Here is a 20,790-nt window from a genome sequence, read left to right as displayed (position 1 = left end):
GAGAAAGCATGTCCACTGCCGAGGCAGGTGCCCACCAAAGCAATAGTGATCATTACATATGGTTTGATATAAGAGTTACAATGAGGTGTAGACACACAAAACTGGAGTACCTGAAGAAAGAGCTGACAGAATGGGAGTATACAAGAGAAGTGGAAAGACAATGGTCCAAGTTGAAAGGAGATATAAAAATGGCAACAGATCTTTATGCAAAGTAAACAAAAGCAAGAGGGAAAGGAAACTGATATGGCTCTCCAAACAACTGACTGAAAAAATAAAAGAGATAGTGTTCATGAAATACAGAAGCAGTGAAAGGAGAAGAACACAAAAGAATATTTATTTATTACATTTGTACCCCGCTCTTTCCCACATAAAGCGAGTCCAGTGCGGCTTACATAGTAAAAGAAAGCATCTTACATGGTAAAGAATACAGTACAAACAAGGAAATACTGGATAAAACCCAAAAAAGTGGAGAGAGGAATGTAGCTGGCAAAAGCACAGGAAAGAAAAAATGGTTAGAGATGTAAAGAGAGGTGACAAGACTTTTTCAGGTGTGGTGGGGATAAAAGGAAGACTAGAAATAGTATTGCAAGACTGAAAGATGTTGAGAACTGCTATTGGGGGTGGGTGGGGAGTGATGAACAATAGAACAGATGTGCTAAACAAATCTTCTGTTCAGTGCTTTTTTTGTAAGAAAAAAAGTGCCGGTACTCATACAGGGCAACATGGGGGGTGGGGCTAATATAAATGCTCCACCCCATATATAACTCCACCCCTACACTAGCCACACCCCTTTACCAGCCATAGAGCATATAAAAAGCATCTTTGAGAATATTACACCAGTCCCTAGAATACCAATACATCCCTTACTGATAAAACATAACAAACAGGATGTTCCACACAGAACTACATATCAGAAGATCTTGATGGAGTCACAATAAGTAATGCTGATCTTAGTGCCTGGGTATAATACTAACAATCTGACCTGCCTTATTCCAGCAGCGTTAAGAACCTAAAAATGTAGAAGTCCTTAATTCTGCTATAGATAGTACTTAAAAACACTGTAAAGTGCTATAAAATGAATGGACGAGAAAAGTACACAAAAAGGTCCACTAACATAACTTTCAGGTACAAATAAAGACCTTCCTTTTTTTTCCTGTTTAAATCAATCCATTTTAGTGAAGCATCATGCATTCATATGTGCAAAATAAATATATAAACGGTGAAAACAGCACAGACCTAAACAAAGCTGATGAAAACCATTTCCTCTACAAACTGAAGTCTCATTATTTCTTCCCCAGCTTTACTAAGATTTCTCAATCTGTTCCTGCTAGCACTTATTTCTGCACTACTGCTTACCTGGATCAGTTCTGAACAAAAAGTAATAAAGCAAAATCTAAAGCATTTGTTAATTTCAGAACTATATCTAACCATCCACATTGTGCTCTCTGTTTGCCTTTTCTGGCTCATAAGTGCCCTTAGCATTACATTTTATATACTTTATTTTCTTGAAGCCCTAATCCTGTATTTGTGACATCAATCATTTCCATGGCAACCTGCTGTTAGGCAAAGGTTTATGATGTAAGGTGGGAATAAGCAAGTAGATAAGAGTATATCTGAAAATATCTCTCTCTTATTATTATTCCAGGAAATAAAGTCAAATGGGACACAAGGCTAAAAATACTGTTTGGGCTTAAATGTTTGAATTTTTCATTTCTTATCCAGGTCAATAAGAAGGTAGATCTTTCAACAAATACATATTCCAAATATGTTCTAAAATCTATCATACAGTCTACTACTCCAGATTCTGCTCAAGATAAATTCATATAATAAAAATATGATTTCTTTTTCCTCATTACAAATGCTTAAGGACACCTTTGAAGAGCAAATTAGAGATCATGTCGGTGTAAATAGATGCAAATGTCAGTATCTTTATTCTTTAACATAAGCTTTCTCTAATCTACTAGATGTGGATGCAGACCTTAGCAGATACCAAAACACATGCATTTGACTGCCTTCACACACACCAAGAACCAACCCGCGGTCTAGCTTCTCTCCCTCTCTCCTCCCCGTCCCGTTCCACAGTCCAGTATCTCCCCCTCTACTCCCCTACCCCACCCACGGTCCAACATCTCCCTTCTTTCTCAAACTCTCTGCTCCAGCGTCCTACCTTCAAGCTTGTCCTTCAGACCGCCGGCAACGACAGCAGTTCAAACAGATCACCCAGCATCGACGTTTCTTTCTCAGGCTGTGGGCTGTGCTGGAGGAGCTTGCTTGGTGCCCTGAACCAGCCTCTCTGATTTGTCACGGGGGGGGGAGGGAGGGGGGGGGGGCAGGGGCGCACTGCCGGTGCTCAGCTGTACCCTGCCTGTTACAGACATTTTTTCCAACTTCGGAGCTGACGGAGGGAGCAGTTGTGCTGGTGAGCACTTGGTGACGGCGTCAGTTCTTCTTCTCTGTCCCGCACGATTCGAGGCAGTGCACGAGCAGGACCTGGCTTCACAACACGCATGCGCCATTGCTCAGGTGACCTCTTCGTTGCTGTCAGGTGCGTGATGTTGCTGAGCCTGCCGAAGCTGATAGGGTAAGGGGTTGGTGACGTGACAAACTTCACCCGCCATCACAGCGGAGCCGCTGAGCAGGAGACTCCGACTTCCGAGAGAGAGTTCTGTCAACCTGAGAAAAAAAGGTGCCGGTACACCGTACCGGCGCGTACCGGCACAAAAAAAAGCACTGCTTCTGTTGAGCATTCGTGGGAGGAGGACTACAGTTTGCTGGCAAAGTCATATTCAGGAATTAAGTAGATATTGCACTGTTCGTGGAAGAAAGTGTTTACGAATACCTTGAAAAACTGAAAGTGGATAAAGCCATCCTGGGATATTGAGGGAGCTCAGAGACTCTGGCAAACCCTCTTAAAGATGTAACAAAAGGATAGAGACAGGAGAGGTTCAGATGTTTGGTTTAGGCAGAATATAAATGTGTAAATAAAAATTTAAATAAAGAGATTGAAGAGCGGATGTGATCCCTCTTCACAAAAATGCAAACAGAGAAGAAGTGGGGAAACTACAGGTTAAGCTTTACTTTTGTCGTAGGAAAACTAATGGGCTGATGATCAAAAGTCCCGCACTGTTCCAAACAGCACTCTAAAAATAGCAACGGAACAGCGCGGGGCTATAACGCCCCTATGATCAAAGCTAATAGCATGCAAATTTATGTGCGCTATTAGCGCTGCTCATAGGGGTACTTCCTCCTGCAGAAGTTGTTTGACAGGTCCGGGCTGTGAAAATCCTGGATCTGTCAAATAGAAGAATAAGTTTAACAGGTCTGGAATTTTCTCACAGACCTGTCAAACCTAAGCCCACCCCCCCAACACAAGACCTGGAGGTCCGGTGGACTTCCAGGCCCCTCCCCCGAAAGCACAAAAAAGCCCCGGTTGTCCAGTGGGACCGCTATCTGCCCTCCTCCACCACTACCTGACTACCTCTCCTTATTGGTGGTAGTAGTTGGAAGAGGGAGGGACTAGCACTCCCTCCCTCTTCTTCAGGGGCCTTCCCAAAATGGTGGCGTCCTGCCTTGCCCGGTGTATCCTGGGATGCGCTGGGCCTAACTTCCATATATGGGTTAAGCCCCGCCCAGCGCATGCCACCATTTTGGGAAGGTGCTTGAAGAGAAGGGAGTACTAGTTCCTCCCTTCTCCACCTACTACCACCACTACGGAGAGGTAGGCCGCCGGGCGTGGAGGGGGGCAGATAGATAGCGGTCCCACTGGACCACCAGGGTTTTTGTGTTTTGGGGTGGCGGGCTTAGGTTTGATAGGTCCGGGAAAAAATCCCTGACCTGTCAAATCTCTTCAGTGGGTCTCTCTCATTCCTCCCTTGCTAGCAATCCCTAATGCCAGCTCCGAGCTGGTGTAAGGTTTGCAGCGGTAGCAGCACCCTTGTTTGGTGCACTGCCCGCTGATTATGAGGGATGAATGCAGGAGACCCTTGTTTGCATGTATTTGCATGTAATTAGCATTCAGAGCTAGCAAGCGCACTATTACCTGTGCTCACAGGCTCTGATCATCGGGCGGGAGCAAACACAGGTGCTAATATGACGCTATTGGCCTCTAGCGCCCCTGTTTGCTTCTGATCATCGGGCCCATAATGGAAATGCTAATGAAGGAGAGAATAAAGAACTTTCTAGAATCCAACAGGTTACAAGATCCTAGACAATACGGAAAATCAAGTCAAATGAACCTGATTGATTCCTTTGACTGAGCAACCAGAGAAAAGGATCAAGGCCAGGCGCTTGATATAGTCTACTTGGATTTCATCAAAGCCTTTGATACCGTTCCTTTCGAGAAGCTCATGAATAAATTGAGTGGTCTGAAAGGATCCAAAGTAGTGAACTAGATGGGAAGCTGGTTGAAAAATGACAGAATATGATGATAAATGGAAGTTACTCAGAGGAAATACAGTGAGTAGCGGAGTGAGAGCAATATTACCTAAGAGTTAACAGGAAATAAATGTGCCTTTTTGCAGATGATACAAATATGCAACAGAGTGCACATTCTGGAATGAATAGACAACACAAGTAGTAACATAGTAAATAACAACAGATAAAGACCTGATCTGTCCATCCAGTCTGTGGGAAAAAAGAACCCGAATTATAGCTACGTCATGCAAGGTTCCACGTTAGAAGTTACGGACCAAGAAAGGGATCTGGGTGTCGTCGTCGATAATACACTGAAACCTTCTGCTCAGTGTGCTGCTGCTGCGGCTCAGAAAGCAAATAGAATGTTGGGTATTACTAGGAAAGGTATAGAAAACAGGTGTGAGGATGTTATAATGCCGTTATATTGCTCCATGGTGCGACCGCACCTTGAGTACTGTGTTCAATTCCAATCGCCGCATCTCAAGAAAGATATACTAGAATTGGAAAAGGTGCAGTGAAGGGCGACTAAAATGATAGCAGGGATGGGACGACTTCCCTATGAAGAAAGACTAAGGATGCTAGGGCTTTTCAGCTTGGAGAAGAGACGGCTGAGGGGAGACATGATAGAGGTATATAAAATAATGAGTGGAGTGGAACAGGTGGATGTGAAGCGTCTGTTCACGCTTTCCAAAAATATTAGGACTAGGGGGCATGCGATGAAACTACAGTGTAGTAAATTTAAAACAAATCGGAGAACATTTTTCTTCACCCAACGCGTAATTAAACTCTGGAATTCGTTGCTGGAGAACGTGGTGAAGGCGGTTAGCTTAGCAGAGTTTAAAAAGGGGTTAGATGGTTTCCTAAAGGACAAGTCCATAAACCACTATTAAATGGACTTGGGAAAAATCCACAATTCCAGGAATAACATGTATAGAATATTTGTACGTTTGGGTAGCTCACCAGGTGCCCTTGGCCTGGATTGGCCGCTGTCGTGGACAGGATGCTGGGCTCGATAGACCTCTGGTCTTTTCCCAGTGTGGCATTACTTATGTACTTGAGCCACATCTACCCTACTGTGCAGGTTACACTCCTTCATGACTACACACAGGCATCACAAGCAGGGCAGCTGGCAATTCACCACCATGACAACCACATATCAGCAGTTATATCATGTAAGTTTGGAATACAATACCACATCAAAGTAACAGTAGTCTGAAAGGTGGTTGTACTATGGCCGCTGCCATTTTGGCTAATGAGTGAAGGCAAAATCACAAGGATGGTCAAAGATATTAGTTTTGACTTTTAAATACTGGATTTAAGAATATTGGTGAAATATAGCTTTTTAATATCATGTTTTTAGGGGAATTCCTTGAAACAGTCTATATTGGGAAGTGATCCCCTAGCTAATTCATTCACAAGACTCTAAAGATCAAATCAATTCTTATATACCACTAAAATCCCCTTTCCACGGTTCAGTGCAGTTTACATTCTAGGCGAGACAGTCTGTTACAACTGGATCAAATGTAGCGACATGATCTGTCAGCAGTTTAGAGGTGAAACCCTTTAAGAACTGAAAAACTAAACAAGCAGCTTTGAACCTGACTCTTTCTGCTATGGTTAGCCAGTGCAGTTTGTTAAGATGAATTGAAACACTAGTGTATCTATTCAATCTGTATATTAGTCTAGCAGCTGTATTCTGAATTATTTGCATTTTTTTCTGATATTGACACTTAATAACAAGAAATAAAACAGTAATCCAAGTGAGGTAGGACTAACATTTGGACTAGTAGTGCAAAGGCTGTTTGATCGAAGAATGATCTGACCATACGTAGCTGTCTCATTTTGAATAGTGTTTTCTTCAATAGCTGGTTAATATGGGAAGAGAAGGTGAGCGAAGAAATCAAGCAAGACCCCTAGTACTCTGATTTTAGACTCAACTGTAAAGCTTTGACCATTGGACAAAGATATTGATGATGGGAGCTCAACTACCTGATTTTGGAACTACAGGACCTTGTTTTTTGTTTTTTTTGCACATTCAATTTCAGTTTATTGGTTAGAGCCCAGGTGCTAACAGAAGTCATGGCATTCAATCATACTGAGTTGTATCTTTGTTTGATGTTGTCACTGGTAAGAGAAGCAGGATATCATCCGCATAGGATAATAGTAGTTCATTAAGACCCAGGTGTATTGAGGCAAGGGATGACGAGATTGAACAGGATAGGTGAGAGAGGAGATCCCTGCAGGACCCCACAGTTAGACCAGTAGTTGGAAAGTTGGTTGTTATGCTTGACAGAATAGCTTTGATCTGAAAGGAATTCACTGAGCCATTTGATCACAGTCCCTGTTATTCCTATCTGGTCCAGGCATTTGAGTAGAAATGTGTGGTCAACTGCATCGAACACTGCCGATATCGAATTGAAGAAGAATTACTTGGTCACCTCTGCATAGGTGTTGTTTGACATATGTCGTTAGAACTAGCAGCAACGTTTCCATACTATGTGACGATCTAATGCCAAATTGTGACCAGTGTAATATAGAAACTTTTCCAGATATAAAGAGTTGTTTACTGATGCAGGTTTCTAATACTTTAGTAAAAACAGGTATGCTTGCCACTGGACAGTAGTTTGTAGACAATGCTACATCTAGCACAGATCCCTTCAACAGCATAGTGAGAACAATTTTGCGCATATCAGGAGGAAGAGAGCCAGTTTTTAACAGCTCATTGAGATTATCGAGTATCCAGTTTACTGCTTCCATAGGGATGGATTTGAGTAGGTATTTCGGACATTGATCCAAGGAGCAGTTGGCTCAGGAGAATTTCAACAGAAGTGATCTTACATCCTCAACTGTTAGTGGTTGAAAAGATTCCCGGTTTTGGTTAGTTTTCACTCCTTGGATTGTAGGATCTCTGGGTTGGACTATTTTCCTCTGGAGTAGCTTTAGATAGTTCATGAAGTCTAACATATAGCCTTTTTCATGAGTTGCATCCTTAGAGAATGTAGTTAGTTCGCAGTCCTTCAGGAATGATTTGAAGTTATGGACATTGGAGTCCACATCATTGTCCAAGTGTAGGTTTAAGTCTCCTAGAAAGATAATCCTAGAAAATTGGGACATTGCAGAGGAAGTAAACTCTACAAGTCGAGGTTCTGCCTTGGACTAAGCTCCCGGAGGATGGTAAATGAGGAGTAGGGCGATTTGATTTGCCTCTTTTGAATTATCGCAGAATCTGCACAACATATATTCCAGCTCAGGGAAAACCCCAGAACTAACAAGACATATGGAAAAAACCTCTTAGATATAAGAGCAAGTCTGCCACTTTTTTTTTACTCTGTCTTGGAGAGTGAAGAATACCATAACTGGGGGGATAGATGTGAGGCAATATCAGACTATCAGCTTGTGTGAGCCATGTTTCTAAGAAAAACAGAAAGCCTGAAGATTCTAGCAGATACCCGAGTAAGAAAGCCTTGCTCCCCACAGATCTGGTGTTGATATAAATGGTGTTCTAGGCTGCGCAATTTGGTTTGCTATCCGCTACAACACTTATGAAATATCACATTATAAAACAGAAATAATTTACAGGAATTAGAGAGAATTAAAAGTCTTTTTAATTACTCACCCACCAGCACAGCATCAGACATCAGTTTCAAGTTATAACAAACTTACAAAATCTAACATCAGTACCTCTGGTAATTATAAGTAATTATTTATTTATTGCATTTGTATCCCACATTTTCCCACCTATTTGCAGGCTCAATGTGGCTTACAGAGTTTGGTTATGACATAATCATTCCATGATATCAGCTACAGTTAGTTAATTAGACTAATTAGATAAAGAAGGAAGAAAAGTTTGTTCCTCATATAAAGGTCACAGAACTGAGAGAAAGCAGAGAGAAGGCAGAGGCAGAAAGAATGAATGAAAGATTCATAGCTATAGAGAATTAGTTTCTATCAAGGGGGGGAACGTAAAACCCCCTTGGGAAAAAAAACATAGGCCATTAGACGGATCTGAAACTCTCTCTCCATGCCTAGCTTTTCAGAGTTCCTTTGTCTGCAGCAGGGCTGTTGTGAGCATCCGCCTCTCCTCTACCCTGGACCAATCATAGGTGCTGCACATGGGCTGGAGACTTGCAATTGGGACTTTCATATGTGCTGGAAGCTTGCAGTTTGTCCTTGCCACACCTCTAACTCACTTTTGATAAACAGGACATACCAGGTATCTGAATTGCCTTAGCAACATGAGACCCCATCAGAGCATGTGACCAGCCAGAAATTCCTATGTTGTAACCAGGGCTGTGGAGTCGGAGTCGTGGAGTCGGCAGCAATTTTGGGTACATTGAGTCGGAGTTGGAGTCGGCAAAAATGTACCGACTCCTCATACATTTGAATAAAGTACTTCTCTGCTGTGAATAAAGCTTAGTACCTAGTTGTTTCACTAGTGTTGAGGCAGTGGACAAAGAAATTATATTAATTGTTAATTCTGTTTAAAGTTTGGTGGTTAAATTCTCAGTTCTGTAAAGTAAAGTGAAGGAATGCCAGCTGGATTTAATTTACTCAGAAGTTAGCTTCTGCTAGACTGAAAGGTTAGAAAGGTCAGTGAGAAATTAAACACTCTTTGTCCCTTTTTGAGTTAAATGTTAGGTCATAGGTATTAGTTTACCACATATGGGTGCCATTATGAACAAGGCATGTTGCAGACATACTGTAGTTTTAAAAGGATTAGTTTTAAAATGCTTAGAAGGAGATAGTGTAAGTGTAGATATTCCTGATGTTTAGATTTGTTTTATAAGGAATTCTGATTTCTGTTTATTGTAGAATATGTTTCATTCTGTGTAATTAATATGTAGAATATCTTTAAATCCAGTGTTACATATTTGCCTGACTTTTTAAAGTGAGCCTTTGTCTGCTGTTTAAGAGGTCAAGCATCTGGTTTGAATTATCTACAGTCCTAGCTAGTTTTGTGAAGAAAGCTAATAGGTGAAAAAGGTCAGGACTAGTCAACTCTCTTCTCCTTGATTGATTAGCTAAGTATAGGACTGGCTCTGAAAGTAATAACAAATCATATATGTATGCCATTAAGTAAGACTGGCCCTTGACCCCTTAATGAATGCCAGAACCCAGTTAGTATGAAGTTAGCTGGAAATCTGGGAATTTAATCATAATAAAATGCAGGAGATAGGTGCCCCATTGTCTAATGTGAGGGGCCCCAGGTCATAGGTCAGTTTAGGAAATGTCTGAAACCTATGTAACTGATATTTTGAATATGTATAGAGATGATTGGTTGAAACAGGGTAATCAATCTATTCTTTGCCATCTGGTGAGAAGGGGGGGCTAGAGAGGAGGTTTAAAACTGTATATAACTGGGAGCAGAGGCAGCTTACGTTGGAACGGACAGAAGAAGGAGAGAGAGGACAGACAAGAGATGCAGGATCCAGAGAGAGCTGAAGAAGAGACTTAGTGCTGATGTTCTACTTTGTCTGCTGGCAAATAAAGAAGATTTTTCCCTCATTCTGGTGTGTGCTGTTTGACTCCTGAAGTACCACAGATTCTGCTAACAATAGTGGTAATTCCTGCAACAGTGTGAAGTCCAGCTGAACTATTTTGCTGGAGAGCTTCCCTCTGCTCAGTCTCCCATTGCATTTACTGACCTGCTGTAGAGCACCTCCTCTCTGACCCCACAGTGAACTTAAGCTCCAAGAGAAGATCATTCAGCACACACAGATAAGGCAGCAGAGAGACTCCACCCAACTTCCTCTCTCTCTGCAAGAAGAGCTTTATATTTTAGTGGAAGTGGCACACCATTCACAATGGCAAAAAGAATCAGGAAACATGACAAAGTCTGCTGTTTACGAACACTTTACAATATCAACAGATGGGAAACATTATGTATGTCAATGTATTATAGAAGATGATGATGGTGAAAAAGCATGTGATGCAAAAATTAGCAGTTTCAGTGGTTATGAAAAAAATGCACCTACAAGAGCATCAAATTTAAAAAGACACTTGCAGCGTTTCCATCCTAAAGTGTTAGAAGCTGTGAATGAGAAAGATAGCAATGAAAACATTCCATCTACTTCAGGGTCAATAAAATATCAGAAATCTACTGGAGGCCAGACACAACTATCAAGATTTTTTACAGCTGACAAAGTTACTATAACAATGACACCAGAAAAATTCAAAAACCACATCATTGAAATGGCAGTAAAGAATAGTATACCACTATCTTTTTTTTCACAACCAGCCTTTTTAGGCTTAAATGGAGAAATGGCTAAAAAGCTTGGAGTTTCTCTGGAACGAGAAAGTATAAGGAAACTTATACTTGAAAAGGCCAAATGTAAGAAGGAAGAACTAAGAAAAAGTCTGAAGGGACGTTTTGTCTTTATTAAAATGGATGCATGCACACGTCACAGAGTCAATTATTTTGCAATTAATGTTAGATTTGCTGATGAAAACAAAAAAACAATAACCTGGACATTAGGAGTAAATGACACTCAGGCACATCATACCAGTGAGTATCTGCAGAAGTTAGTGGAAGGTGTTTTAGAAGATTTTGAAATTAAAAAGGAACACATTCTATAGATAGTAACTGATAATGCTTCAAATATGTTAAGCACAATTTAAAAAATGAAGGAAGTTGATGAAGAAAGCAGCATACAAATATCAGAAGATGACAGTTCTGCAATTCAAGAAAGCTGTGAAAGTTTGGATGATATTGCTGAAGCATCTAAGCTTATTACCATTCAACATATGCGTTGTGCTGTTCATACTCTGCAACTAGCAATAAGAGATGGATTGAAGGATCGTCATGCGGCTACACTAATTAGCAAGTTGAGGCAAGTAGCTGTTGCAGCCAGGATCCCTAAAACAGATGCTATTCTGAAGAGACATGCTGGAAAAGGAGCCATTTTGGATCAAGCAACGCGCTGGGGAAGCACTTACTTGATGATAAAGCGTTTGCTTGAACTAAAAGACTTTCTTGAAGAACTGGACAATGTAAATGTTTCATTAAAAGAAAAACAGTGGGCTCAAGTTACAGAATTAGAAAGGCTACTTTCTTACCCTTTTTCTGTTACCAAGAAGCTGCAATACGAAGATTTAACACCAGGTAAATTCTTCTTGGAATGGAAGGGCTTGATATATAACCTTAACAAAAGTGGGGGGTTAATTGCTGATGGCATTGTATCTTCAATGAGGAAAAGAGAGGAGCTCTTGCTGGATAATCAAATTCTCTTAGCTGCTATTTATGTTGATCCAATGAGCCGAATTTTGTTGAGCAGTGACCAAATTGCTACAGGAAAACAGGCACTCTATGACATAGCAGTTCGCATGAAAGGGTTGCTACCTGAAACTCATAAACCACTGGATGAAGCTAAAGCTATAAATACTGGTGGTAATGGTAACTCAGGTTCATCCTCTTCAAATGAAGAAGAGAATTTTCAAGCCTATCTGGACAAAATGGAAGCTTCAAAAGCAAAGTGATGTCGGTTAAGCATGGAAAAGCAACCTGTAAATGTCCATACAAAGAAATTCATGCAAGAGTTTTTTAAAGGATTAAAAGAAGTGGAAAAGTTTGACCGCTCATAAAAACTGACTATAGAAGAAGCCATCATTGTTTATCCAGAGATTGTCAGTGATGCAGCTAGAACTGTAACAGCAATGCCACCCACCCAAATCAGTGTTGAAAGACTGTTTTCAGCACAGAAAATAATCAAATCAGATTTAAGGGCTTCTATGAAGGAGGATCTGGCAGAAGCAATTCTGTTTCTAAGAACAATATATTAGTTAATTTTGGATTATGTTTAACAGCTATTCTACAGCTATATATGCCAAGTTTAATATATAAGTTGTTTTAGGTTTTCCAAATGTTTTTGGTTTATGTAGGTTAACTTTGATTTTGTTCTAATTTCCAAAGGATGTCGTTCTAGAATTTCCAAAGGATGTGGTTGTTCCAGATTTTTATACTTGCTAATGCTATGACGACTTTATACTTGATAAAAAAAAACAATAAACATAATGCTATGATGACTTTATACTTGATAAAAAAACAATAAACATAACCTTGTTTTTTTGTGTGTTTTTTTGTTTAAACTTTAGGATTAATGAATATTTATAGTTTCTTTAATAAATAAAATAAAAAGTCACAATGACATAGATTTTAAACCCAAACATTAATATGCAGCCTTGCATGCTGCACTCTTTCAGTCAACATGCAAAAAAAATACATATTAAAAACTGAAGAGTCGGAGTCGGAGATACCATAAACTGAGGAGTCGGAGTCAGAGTCGGAGTCAAAGGATTTTTGTACCGACTCCACAGCCCTGGTTGTAACTGTCAGTGGAAACACACAGAAATAAGCAGACCCAAAAGGCCAGAATATTCCAGAACAATGGCAACTGGGACAGGCGTGAGTTGAGACTTGTGTTCCAAAGGGAAGACGTGTTTGGGTAATTTCAAAAGGTAACGAGTTTTTCTAGGCCATAGAATGTTAGTCATTTTTATCTGGTATGCTGCTGCCCGCTCAAAAGAGCTAAACCAGGGGTAGGCAACTCCGATCCTCGAGAGCCGCAAGCAGGTCAGGTTTTCAGGATATCCACAATGAATATGCATGAGATAGATTTGCAAGCACTGCCTCCATGGTATGCAAATCTATCTCCTGCATATTCATTGTGGATATCCTGAAAACCTGACCTGCCTGCGGCTCTCGAGGGCCAGAGTTGCCTACCCCTGGGCTAAGCAAATCCATGTGAGCCACTTCATGGTGATAGCTTTTGGAGCTAATTTAAGTCAGTCGTGTTTAGTGCTCTTTATCAGTCCTAAATGTGCGCTGTTAAAAACCAGAAGAGTCCTCCCTCAGGGTAGAATTCACTGATGGTGAGGTCACAGTGTCTCAGGAGCTCATAAGGTGGGGAGGTGTGGCTGTGCCTTTGTGGCAGACTCCAAAATGATGCTATGACTCGCTGTTATTAGGTAGGGTTCTTCTTTCAAGCTGTCATTCTTCTATACTCAGTCGTGCAGCTGCAAGGAAGAGTTTAGAGAATGCGAGAGGCCGCAGTGTAGCTCTCATGTTACAGAATTGTCAATTTCCTTTGTTTATTGTTTGAATTATGGTTACAAGCACAGAACTAAGCAGGACAGGAATTTGTATGACAGAGAAGAGTAACTGACCTTAAGCACTCCTTGGATTCCTCTTTCAAGATGAGTATTTGTTAAAATAAACTGCATTATGTGTAAAAAGAATATTTTTAAAAGAGATATAGAAATGTATAATTACATTTGGTGGGACCAATGATGATTGTAGTGTACGAGACTAAGGCAGAAGAGTGATAGCCAAGCAGCAACACCTATGAGGTCCGTTTAGATTACTTAGGATTAGGTTTACTAAGTGGCACTATGGGCGCGTTAGCGTTTTTAATGCTCGTAAATGGCTAATGCACCCATAGAAATATAAGCTTGTTAGCGTTTAATGTGCCTTAAATGTACAGGCGTGTTAAAAATTCTAACGCGGGGGGTCACGTGATGCGTTGAGAGAGTAGGACGCGAGTTCCTGCTCTCCGAGGCCCAACGCCCGACATCGTCAAAGATTTTGAGATCTCGCCTTGCCCCGGTGCAATTAAAAAGCAAAAACAGCGGCTAACTGGGTGATGGACAAGTACGTGGAAAAATCAGCGAAAATTATGCCGCCGCGAGGAGTAAAAAAAGACAAAGACTCGCTGAAAGCCACAGGCCCAGGCATGGAGCCGCCGCAGACACAGAGTGGCCCGCCCTTTTCGGAGGCGCAGCTAACTCAACTAACGCAACTAAATACGGCGGTGGTACAGGCTCTGGAACCCAGATTAGAGAGAATCTCGACGCAAATTGCAAATTTTGAGACCCGACTAGCAGAGGAGTCACACCGGATTGGAGAACTAGAGCACAGGGTGTCTGAGGTGGAAGACATTCACCCCCCAATGCAACAGCAGATTCGCCACCTAGAAAGCACAATAACAACGCTCACAGATAAGGTAGACGAATTAGAAAACCGAGGCAGACGCAGCAACCTGCGGCTGATCGGCCTACCTGAATCGATTGGGGACTCGGTGCTGGCAACAGTTGTGGAACAGTGGTTAAAAACAGAATTCGCCTTGTCAGACCACGCGGGCGGCCTGTGCCTGGAGAGAGTGCATCGCGTGGGCCGAAAGCAAGATGGTCGCCAGGCCCCGCGCGCGGTGATTTTGAAGGTGCATAACTTTTTACATAAACAAGAGATACTGAGTGGATACCGCATAAAACGCGATGATACCAAATATGAAGGACACCAAATTAGAATTTTTCAGGACTACTCGGTCTCCCTGCAAGAGCGCCGGAAGAAGTTCACACCGTTATGTCGACGGCTTTACGCGCTGCAGGCCAGATTTATGCTAGTATATCCTGCGGTGCTCAAGATTCGTCAGGAGGGCCGCTGGAAAACATTTGACTCAGCAGAAGCGGCACATGAATATATTACAGAGCTGGAACAACGCCCGATTGACCAAAATGAACAAAGACAGGAAGAGTGAGCTCCTACAAGGTTGGCTTTCTTTCAAGGGACAAGGGAGTAAAAGTACGTTGCACCTTTGAGGGCGGGGGGCTTCGGGCATGGAAGGGGCTCCCTATTAAGTAAGAGATTAGATGTTTAGGAAACACAAACTAGATGGGACACAGAAGGAAGAGGGAACTAAAGGGAAGTTAGGGGTGGGGGGCTTAACAAAAGAGGGACACACACGAGAGTCGCACACAGGATATAGAGGTTCTGACAGAGTCATGCAGCTTATACTTTGGAAACTGGGAACACGATGGGCAAGAAGGAGACAAGTATGGTTAGTCCCATGGGTGGGCTGGGAGCCCAGGGGACAAAGGTGGACAACACATCACAACACATTAACAGTGCATTGTTCATGCGCAGAATAAGATACGTATAATATCCTGGAATGTGGGAGGGATCTCCTCCCCAGTCAAAAGAACCAAGATTCTCGCAGCCCTACAGAGACACGGGGTGGGGATAGCCTGTCTCCAGGAAACGAGATTGTCCCAAGAGGAACATGAGAAACTGAAACGCCACTGGGTAGGAGAAATGTTCTGCTCACCAGCCACGGGTAGGAGAGGAGGAACAGCAATATTAATTCACAAATCACTCATGTGCTCTACTAGACTAGAATTTAGAGACCAGGAAGGGAGGCTAGTGGGAATTAGGATCAACGCGCAAGGAAAAGAAATGCTTGTAGTGTCAACATATGGCCCCAACGCAGCAGGCGCAGACTTCTTCGCAGAGGTCTTGGCGAAATGCAAGGGGCTTGATACACTTCCCTTGATTCTAGCAGGAGATATGAACCAAGTCATGGATGCGGCCTTGGATCGCTCCAAATCCCAGCCACCGCGACCCTCGGCTCCACCCTCGATACTGGAAACATTATGTCATGAGATGGGACTGGTAGACCCCTGGAGAATATTACATGGGGAGGAGAGGGACTATACACACACATCCAGAGTACATCAGACACAGTCTAGAATCGACTACATTCTCATATCACAGACAGAATTCCCCAGAGTAATAAATGCTTCTATAGGCCCAGAAGAAATCTCGGATCACTCGTTAATTTGGGTGGATTTAGACCCAGCCCCCTTTTTCCAACAATCCCCGGGGTGGAGGTTTCCGGCATATTTGTACAAGTCAGACGACTTCAGAAAATACCTACACCAAAAGTGGGAGGAATATGTCACACATAACCGAGAACACCAGGAAGATGAGATCTTGTTTTGGTCCGCAGCGAAGGCGGTGCTTAGGGGAGAGACAATAGCCTACGTCACTAAGCGGAATCGACAAATTGCCCGGAGAATAATAATTTTGGAAAAGCAGCTTGGAAAAGCGAGACGGGCGTACGCAGGGACACCGACGCAGACGAATTATGACACACTAATGTCCACTAGAGTAGCACTTAATAGTATGCTGCATGAGCGAACAATGAGGTCCCTCCTTTACAGAAAATACAAGCTACACAAATTTGGAGATAAAACGGGAGGGATGGTAGCTAGACTGGTGAAGGGCGCGCGCAAACCACACCACATCACAGCACTCCGCACCAAAGTGGGTAGAGTGACGCATGACCCCGGAGAGATTGCTGACACCTTTTACCAACACTTTGCAAAGCTGTACAAAGGGAAACAAGGGCACACAGAAGACCGGGAGAATATAAAATGTTACTTAAAAGAGGCGGGATTAGAGAGTCTACCCACAGATCAGGTCGGCCTCCTCAATGCCCCGGTGTCAGCCAAAGAATTACAGAAGGCGATAGGCGCATTAAAGCTCTATTCAGCGCCGGGGCCAGATGGTCTCTCAGGAGAGTTTTACAAGCTAATGAGCGCACAGATTGTGGGGTCCCTGACTGATTATCTAAACGCAGTGGTAGAACTGGGACATTTCCCCCTGCACGCAAATACAGCACTTATAAGCCTTATTCCCAAAAAAGATAGAGATGCGTTGAACCCGAGTTCATACAGACCCATCTCCCTGATAAATGTGGAGGTTAAGCTCTTATCACGCATTCTAGCAGAGAGACTGGCACCTTGGATGCCCCGTCTTGTTCAGGAGGATCAGGTGGGCTTTGTCCGGGGTCGTCAGTCAGTCTTGAATACACGGAAAATGATACTAACATTAATGTCTAACTCCCCCCAAAGAACACAACAAATGGTAGTCAGTTTAGACGCAGAACGTGCATTTGATCAGGTAGAGTGGACATTCCTGTTCGAAACACTGAGGGGCATAGGGTTGCACGGGTGGTTTACAGAGGCAATAGAAACACTGTATGCAAATCCACAAGCAATGCTTCGAATCAATGGAATCAAGACTCAAGGGTTCGACATCGGGAGAGGAACCCGACAGGGCTGCCCCTTGTCCCCACTACTTTTTCTTTTGACGCTGGAGCCCCTTTTGGCCAGAATTAGAGCACAACGCAAGATAACAGGGATAGAGGTTGGCGGGAGGGAGCTCAAAGTATTAGCCTATGCAGATGATGTTGTAGTTCTCTTGAGTAACCCACAGGCTTCCCTGGAGTCTCTCCTACACACCATCAAAGAATATGGCGCCCTCTCGGGCTATTCCCTTAATAGAACCAAGTCTAGGGCCCTAGCGCTGGACGACACATTGCAAACAGACTGGAGAGGAGAATTCCCACTACAATGGGCGGCAGGTAATCTGCAATACCTGGGGGTGATCATCCCCAGGGCCCTGGACACACTGTATGATGCAAATGTAAGGCCTTTATTGACAAAAACCAGAGGCCTGCTGAAACTGTGGAGAGCATGCCCACTATCGCTTTCAGGCAGAATAGGTCTGTTCAACATGATGATAGCTCCCAAATGGTTGTATTTGTTCCAGATGCTACCACTTTATTTGAAACAGAGAGAAGAGAAGGCGTTGCATCGCGCAGTGCAAAGCTTTCTATGGAATAGGAAGAGACCCAGGCTCCCAGTCCACATACTTCAAAAGCCGAGATCACACGGGGGGATGGGCCTGCTCAACATAAGACATCTCACTATAGCAAGTGCAATGAGACACATCAGAGACTGGTTAGTGGGGACAAGTGAATTCTCAGTGATAGAACTGGAAAAGACAATGACACCTAGGGTGCATTTGGGATGGAGTCTACACGCCCCCGGGGAAAGACTAGATACAGGAGAGGGCCCAAACCCTTTAATTGCAGCAGCAAGAGCAGCCTGGAAATGGTTATGCAACCGACACAAATTTGATTGGCGGGTCACCCCTTTTCTCCCAATATATCACAACCCAGACTTCCCGGAGGGCTCCACATCGCCGGCATTCAGCCAGTGGAGAGCACTGGGGATCCAGTATCTATGTCAGCTGGTGACAGATGAAGGTAAACCGAAGCGGTATGCAGATCTACAACAGGAATTCGGACTTACAGAGAGAGACCGTTTCGCTTGCCTTCAGATGAGACACTATATCACAGCTTTAGGCTGGGTAAATCTGAGCGAGGATGTTCAAGACACACTGAACACGGCCTTGACTCTGGGTGCCCAAAACCCAGTACCGCTTAAATTTCACCATAGATTCTTACAAGACACGACGGAAGACATAGATTTTCAGACAAGAGCACAGAGCTGGGCCAGAGATCTGGCATCAGAAGTTACAGCGGACCTCCTGCAGAAATACCTGACAAGCATACAGAGACGCTCTATCTTCAATCGCTACTGGGAAATGGATTATAAATTTATACTAAGGTTATATGTTTCACCATCGCGAGCCTATAAAGCTGGATTTGGGGACTCAGCCGCCTGCCCCTGGTGCAATCATGCCCCTGCAACACTGGGGCACATGTTTTGGTCTTGCCAGCAGGTGGGATTGTTCTGGACCCGGATATTGGGCGAAGCGCAGAGATACTGGGACCACCAGATCAAATGCCAGCCGCTGATGTTGTTTGGAATAAATGAATGGGCACGCCCTGCACCCGCAGGCCTGGGGGCCTTCATACATAGAACTGTGCTGATGGGAAAAAGGTCTATTTTGTTGCATTGGAGAGCAGAAAAAGCACCTACCGTGGGAGCATGGAGATCCCAAATGATTGAACTCCTAAATCTAGAAAGACGAGGGATAGCGGATTTGTCCTCCAGAGAAGGAAAGCAGCTGCAGAAGACATGGGCGAACTTTTGGGACACCTTACAACCCTCAGCCCGAAGTAGAATAATAAATTAGAGGTTGAATGACTCTGTCAACTTACTCGAGCGAGATGGAGTTCGCTCCCGTGTGTGAGGAAAGGGGGGGGAGGGGGGGGGGAAGGGTAAAGGGGAGGGCAACAGACACTTTAATTTGCTGTATATCATTTGAGAGGAATCTAACATAGAGCACAGTCGGAGACAAGGACAGGTCATATTAAGAGACAATAAGAGAGGCGATGTCAGGCGAGGGGCTACAAGAGGCAAAGCCCTTCGCAGCAAGCAACATAGAAATCAGTGTGAAGCCTCAGATTATAAAATGGACTGTGCTGATGGATCTGAACAGCTCAAGATAGGGGGGAAGCATAGAATTATTTAACTGTTAATTCCTAGCTTAGAACTGAGGGAGAGTTGGGATAGGGGAGGGGGGAGGAGGTTTGGGGGTTTATGAAAATGTACGGCGAAAGCAACACACAGCTAGATGTTGGTGGATAATACAGAAACTATGTTTAAGTGTTAACGCATGTGGAACGTTTTGAGGCATTAGACAGCTTCACATACAGAGTAAGGGGACAAAAGTTGAAATTTCAATGATATGATATTGAATAATGTCTCCTCTCTAATCACCAAATGTATCGTTTTCATTCAATGTCAATAAAAATAATTTAAACATAAAAAAAATTCTAACGCACCTTAGTAAACATACTCCTTAATTGGAGGTGATTTTAAAGTATTTTATTAAGGCTGCAGCATAGTCATATTCATTATCAATACATGATTAATCCAACAATATTGCTTGCAATATTTTATTCACTCATTTCAACCTTAAGACGTTAACCCCTCCTCAATTAGATATACATTACCCACACTCACAGAACATGATAGATATACAATATAAAATACATACACTTGATCCTGATTTGTCTTTGCCATTTCAGGATACAGATCAGAGCACAGAAGTGATCTACAAAAATTAGTATGGTCTTATGAGGGACGTTATGGTACTGGGGCCGCTTGATCATAATATGATCAGTTTTAATATCGACCTTGAAGTAACTTTATACAGGAAGTCAAATACATTAGCGTTTAACTTTAAAAAAAGGAGACTATGATAAAATGAGAAGAACAGTTAAAAAAAACTTAGAGGGGCAACGGAGAGGGTAAAAACTGTACAACAGGCATGGATGCTATTCAAAAATACCATCCTGGAGGCCCAGGCCAAACATATTCTGTGAATTAGAAAAGAAAGACGGAAGTCCAAAAGACAGCCGGCGTAGTTAAAAAGTGAAGTGAAGGAAGCTATTAAGGCTAAAAGAAACGCCTTCAGAAAATGGAAGAAAGAACCGTCTTAAAATAACAAGAAGCAGCATAAGGAGTGTCAAAGCAAATGCAAGGCACAGATAAAGAAGGCCAAGAGGGATTACGAAAAAAAGATAGCAGAGGCAAAAAAACATAGTAAAAAAATTTTCGGTATATTAAAAGCAGGAAGCCGGCAAAAGAATCGGTTGGGCCGCTGGATGACTGAGGGGTAAAAGGGGCGATCAAGGAAGACAAAGACATAGCGGAGTGATATGCAATTTATCCTTAAAATCGAGCATGGTACCGGAAGATTGGAGGGTGGCCAATGTAACACTCATTTTTAAAAAAGGTTCCAGGGGAGATCTGGGAAATTATAGACCGGTGAGTCTGACGTCG

General features: G+C 42.8%; 1 protein-coding gene across 1 annotated transcript in view; it reads right to left on the bottom strand.

The window, feature by feature from the left end:
* The window catches only part of XRCC1 (X-ray repair cross complementing 1), a 204,668-nt gene that overhangs the window by 180,475 nt on the left and 3,403 nt on the right, over window positions 1–20,790 (bottom strand). The gene's annotated exons all lie outside the window — the stretch shown is intronic.

The sequence above is a fragment of the Microcaecilia unicolor genome, chromosome 8 (assembly GCF_901765095.1).
Source record: "Microcaecilia unicolor chromosome 8, aMicUni1.1, whole genome shotgun sequence".
NCBI classification, from domain to species: Eukaryota; Metazoa; Chordata; class Amphibia; order Gymnophiona; family Siphonopidae; genus Microcaecilia; species Microcaecilia unicolor.
The sequence above is the reverse complement of the archived record's forward strand: the minus strand, read 5'-3'. Positions and strand labels throughout refer to the sequence as shown.